This window comes from Eubalaena glacialis, chromosome 18, assembly GCF_028564815.1.
Source record: "Eubalaena glacialis isolate mEubGla1 chromosome 18, mEubGla1.1.hap2.+ XY, whole genome shotgun sequence".
Classification (NCBI taxonomy): domain Eukaryota; kingdom Metazoa; phylum Chordata; class Mammalia; order Artiodactyla; family Balaenidae; genus Eubalaena; species Eubalaena glacialis.
This window is the reverse complement of record NC_083733.1, coordinates 19,334,568-19,340,567: the sequence shown is the minus strand read 5'-3', so window position 1 is coordinate 19,340,567 and position 6,000 is coordinate 19,334,568.

Sequence of the window (6,000 nt, the reverse complement as noted above, 5' to 3'; positions counted from 1 at the left end):
CTCTCTCTCTGTCTCGCTCCCTTGCTCCCTTTCTCTGTCCCTCCTGCCCTATGTCACTCTAAGACTCCCTGAATATTTTGGCCTGTGCTGCACACTATGGAGAGAAAAGCATCCTATGAACCGTCATACACTCAGACTGGTGCTGATGATACGCTCTGTCAGTTCCTTTGTGGGGAGTATTCTCTCCTGTGGTAGCTTTAAAACACGGTCACAAAACTCTTTAGCGCTTGTTCATTTAGAGACAGGTGTCTATGACCCCTCTCCTTGAATATGGACTCTGCAACTACTTAACCAATAAAATATGGTGGAAGTGACACTGTACTAGTTTCCAGATCCAGGCCTTAGAAAACTAGCATCTGCCATTTTCTGTCTCCTTTGAGATACTGCTCTTGGAACTCAGCTGTCACGCTGTGAGGAAGCCCAAGCCACCCTGTGGAGAGGCACATGTGGAGAGAAGCAGCATACAGCACCAACTTGAAAGCCATGTGAGTGAGTTATCTTGGAAGTGGATTCTCCTGGCCCAGCTGTGTGTGTTAGGGGTTAGGGGTGCGGGGTGCAGAGCTGAGCTGTGCCTGCTGAGCTCTGCTCATTTTGTAGATTCGTGAGCAAACTTCATGGTTGCTGTGTTTCTAAGTCACTAATCTTTGGAGTGGTTTGTTTGCAGTGATAGATAACTGATGCATCCCCTACTGGGGGGAAGGGCTTGAAAGGCAGGAAGTGGGCCAGCCCTCTAGCCCCATAGCTAGGACCTAGGTCAGCACTTGTTCCTTCAACAAGTATTTATTGAGTAGTCACCAAGTGCTAGACACTATACCAGGGATTGAGGAGTTAGCAGTGAATGAGGTGGACCTACGCTGCCTGGGGGGCACAGCTCAGGCACAGTAATGAGACAACTATAGCCTCAGCTTGAGAAAGGGGGAGGGAGAACTGTCTTCCTGTGGGGGAGTATTTCTAAGCTGAGACCTGACTCAGGAAAAGGAGTCACCCATGCAGAGAAGCAGAGAAAGGGCAGATGGAACACCATGTGCCAGTTCTGGGTAAGGTTGCCAGATTTGGCAAATAAAAAAAAAAAAAATTAACACCCAGTTAAATTTGAACTTCAGTTAAACAATGAATACTTTTTTAGTATATACATATACCCCGTGCAATATTGAGGACATTCTTTTTTTTTTTTCCCCCTAGCTTATGTATTTATTTATTTATTTTTATATTTATTTTTGACTGTGTTGGGTCTTCGTTTCTGTGCGAGGGCTTTCTCTAGTTGTGGCAAGCGGGGGCCACTCTTCATCGCAGTGCGTGGGCCTCTCACTATCGTGACCTCTCTTGTTGCGGAGCACAGGCTCCAGACGCGCAGGCTCAGTAGTTGTGGCTCACGGGCCTAGTTGCTCCGCGGCATGTGGGATCTTCCCAGACCAGGGCTCGAACCCGAGTCTCCTGCATTAGCAGGCAGATTCTCAACCACTACACCACCAGGGAAGCCCCGGGGACATTCTTATACTAAAAAGTTATTCATTATTTATTTGAAATTCAAGTTTAATTGGGAGTCCTGTATTTTATCTGGCAACCCTAGTTCTAGGGCAAAAAAAAGAGAGAGGAGAAAAAAAACCTCTTGATTTCAAGGGACCGTTCAGGAAGCTGGATGTAGCACACAGACAAACAAGGCCTGGCATGAGGGGTAAAGCTGAGCAGGAACAAGGTCAGAAAAGGTCAGCTTGGGACTTCCCTGGTGGCGCAATGGTTAAGAATCCACCTGCCAATGCAGGGGACACAGGTTCAAGCCCTGGTCCGGGAAGATCCCACATGCCATGGAGCAACTAAACCCGTGCGCCACAACTACTGAGCCTGCGCTCTAGAGCCTGCGAGCTACAACTACTGAGCCCGCCTGCCACAACTACTGAAGCCCGCGTGCCTAGAGCCCATGCTCTGCAACAAAGAGAAGCCAACACAATGAGAAGCCCGCGCACCGCATCGAAGAGTAGCCCCCGCTCGCCGCAACTAGAGAAAGCCTCTGTGCAGCAATGAAAACCCAACACAGGGCTTCCCTGGTGGCGCAGTGGTTGAGAATCTGCCTGCCAATGCAGGGGACACGGGTTCGAGCCCTGGTCTGGGAAGATCCCACATGCCGCGGAGCAACTAGGCCCGTGAGCCACAACTACTGAGCCTGCGCCTCTGGAGCCTGTGCTCCGCAACAAGAGAGGCCGCGACAGTGAGAGGCCCGCGCACTGCGATGAAGAGTGGCCCCTGCTCGCCGCAACTAGAGAAAGCCCTCGCACAGAAACGGAGACCCAACACAGCCAAAAATAAATAGATAAATAAGTAAATAAAATTAAATTTAAAAAATTTTAAAAAAGAAAGAAAACCCAATGCAGCCATAAATAAATAAATAATTTTTAAAAATAAAGAAAAGGTCAGCTTGCCAAGGTCCATTTTGAGTTTCACCCTGAAGCAGTGGGGAGCCATGGGAGGGTTTGGAGCAGGGGAGTGACAGTTAGTTTTGTGTTTTAGATATTCCGGGCTCCCATGTGAGAGGGATGGGAGCCTCTAGGCAGGGAAACCAGGAGGAGTCTCTTGCCCTGCAGTGCTCATACTCTGCATTGTTACCACAAAGCCATGAGAATGTTGCTGGACTAATCCCCCACTTTATATTTTTCTTTTCTACAATGTAAGTGTTTTAAGCTATAAATTTCTCCCTAATCACTGCCTCAGTATATCCCACAAGTTTTGATATGTTTAGTTTTTATTATCACTTCATTCAGAATATTTTCTAATTTCCCTTGAAATGTCTCCTCTGACCTATGGATTCTTTACGTGTGTTGTATGATTTCCAAATATTTGAGATTTTTCTGTGAATCTCATCGTTATTCATTTTCATTTCCTTCCACTGTGGTCATAGAACATACTTGGCACATTCTTTGAATTTTATGAATATCGTTTGATGGGTGAACATATGGTCTATCATGGTGAAGGTAGCACGTTTGCTGGAAAAGAAAGTGAACGCTGCAGCTGTTGAGTTTAGTGTTCATAAATGTCCATTACAGTCAGGGTAGTTGACAATGTTCTTCTGTTCTTCTATGTATTTCCTTATTATTTAGTCGAGTTATTTTATTCTTTGATGTGTGGGGTATAAAAGTCTTCAGTGATTATTATAGATTCGTCTAGTTCTTCCCTTTTCTGTCAGTTTTTTTCTTCAAATATTTTGAAGCTCTGTTACTACATATACACACATGTATGATTATTATGACTTTCCAGTGAATGATTTTATCCATATGGATTTCCCTGTTTAGCTTGGATAACACCCATTCTCTTGAAGTCCACCACGTCTGATATGACTATTGCCACTGCAGCTTTCCTAGGCTCACTGTCAGCTTGGCATATCTTTATCCATTCTTTACTTTCACCTTATTTATGTCTTTATATTTAAAGTGAGCATAATTATAGACAGCATATAGTTGGGTCTTACTTTTCTGTTCATCGGAGAATCTCTGCCCTTGACTTGGCATTGTAGTACATTTACATCTAATTATTACTCATATTATTGATATGGTTGATTTAGTTCCATGATTTTACTATTCACTTTCTGTTTTTCCACTGTTTTTGTGCCTCTGTTCCTGTTTGGGTTTTGGAGGTAGAATACAAAATTCTCTTGTATTCTCACTGTTCCATTTATCAGGTGATGTGTAAGGTTGCTAATTTCTAGTGATTTCTAGAACAAGAGTGGACTCTGCAGCAGGTCCAGGCTACAGTATGAGCAGTCCTGCCGCTTATGTCAAACAATCAGATAGATTCCAGAGAAAGATGCTGTGGGGAGCCTTGGGCAAGCCCCAACAGGAGAGTCACAGGGACTCTCTTCTACAACATTAGAAGAGAAATTGCTGACCTTGGTTATTGACTGAGTTCATGACTGTGGGTCATCATGTGACCATGTGGCTAGACCTGCTCGTCATGAACTGGGTGCTGGCCAACGCACAAAATCATTAGGTTGGCCAGGCCAAGCAGCGAGTCCATCATTAATTAGATGCTGTATATCCCAGATCAAGCTTAGGCAGATCCAAATAGTATAAGTAATCTCTATCAACAGGTGGCTCAAACACCAATGTCGCCTAACACTGTTGCACTGATGCCTCTCGCTCATCTCACACCCACGCATCAGGTGGGATACCCAGCAAACGGCTAATAGAGGGAGAAAGCCCAAGCTTGGTTCAAGGACGTGTTGTTTTGGTGTGAAAGAAACAAACTGAAAATTAACTGCTCTTGCATTGCACCCCCAGCTGTGGGGGGAAATCTTCCCAGTGGAGAAAAGTTTGAGCAGTGCACCTAGACAGAGGTGAAAGCAGGACCTGCTTCACAGGCCTGAGAGCTGTTTAGTCACACAGGGCAACCTGCACGAAAGGGTCCCACACTTGTTTAATGCCCTGCTGTCGCCACCTTGAAATTCATAATCTTTCTGAACAAGGTGCTCTACATGTTTATTTTGCACTGAATCCCATAAAATATGTCCTGAGTAAAAGGTTCCAAGACCAGTGTAGAATAGCAGAATAGGGGACCCACAGTAGATAAGACTACCTTGACTGGTATGTGCCATGATATCCAAGTGTGTGTGTGTGTGTGTGTGTGTGTATGTGCATACAGCCGTATGGTACTTATTAGGTCCTCAAAAATGATGACTATTGTTACTCTATGTTATTGATGATGACTATGAGGATGATAAGAGTTATTGGACTCTTCCAGCATCGTTTTTCAAACTTTGTTTAACCCTGGTTAATTCACTGTCCACAAGCCATCCTTCTGTTTTGTTGCACTGAAAGGAAAACAATGAAAAAATGCAAAGCATTTTTTATTCAAGCAGTGCCTTTGATAACTCTCAGGAATTTAACACAAATACATACCTAGCCTTTCAAACACCCACTAAGATTTTTGGACACCCTCATTCAACCCCCATCCAACCAGTTGCATCAGCGGTCCCTAAAATTCCACCCCACACCCCTCCCAGCTGCCACAGATTCTCTCAGAATTCACATGGACCGGCACCCACACTCACCCAGGTCATCTGGGTGAGTGTGGGTGATGTCTGTACAATTCCCCACCAGTTCAATGTGAAAACTCCTGCCAGGGACAGCTGATGTGCAAGCTGCAAACCCTATCATTTTCACTTGAAAATTTTTATCACAAATTAGAAATTATGCATGTGTGTGATTTCTAGTGCCTATGAAGGATGAGAAGGCTTGGCATCTTGAAAGGGCATTAGATACATTCCTATAGTGTTCTAGATTTCCAGGGAGAGCCAGAGGTTGTGATTATGTGGAAGCTTAGCAAGGAAACAAAGGTGATTCTCTGCCGTTGTGGAGTCTGGAGGTTGGGGATCTGAAAACTCTGAAAGCTCTGAAAACGCCTTAAGGTGAGGCCCTGGGGATACAAGCGCCCTGGTTTAAGGAGGGCTGCCTATGTCAAGGGGAAAACCAGCAATTCCACCGCCTCTCGTGATACAACAAATATGGGGTTTTAGATTTTAAAAAGCCAGGGCCAAGAGAGGATGGGGATGAAGCATGGTGTCACCCGCTCCTTTCACATTTTCTGCAAGAAAGAAACCCTTGTGGAGACTCCTGGCTCAGTAAATGAGTCACTGGCTTTATAAGCCAAGAGAGATTGGAAAGCAGATTCCAGGAAACAAGCAAGGAGGAAGCTTGGGGAAGGTTTTCAGCTTTAGTGTGAAACTGTCAAGTCTCTATGCTCTTGTGGGAACTCAAGGAGAAAAACAACAGTGAGAAAGACTAGAGAAATAGCAAGGGACCAGACAGGGCTCAAGTGAGAGCCTGGGCATTTGGGCAATTTGGAATGACTGATGGAACCAACTCTGCAAATTATCCAGGCAGTTTCAGAGAGGGAGAAAATACCCCAGTGTTCCAAGGCCTACAGTCATTCCTTATCCAACAGTTGATATTTATGAGCATCCATCAAGTTCCTGTGCTGGGCACTGGGCGTAGAGTAGTCAATGAGGCACCG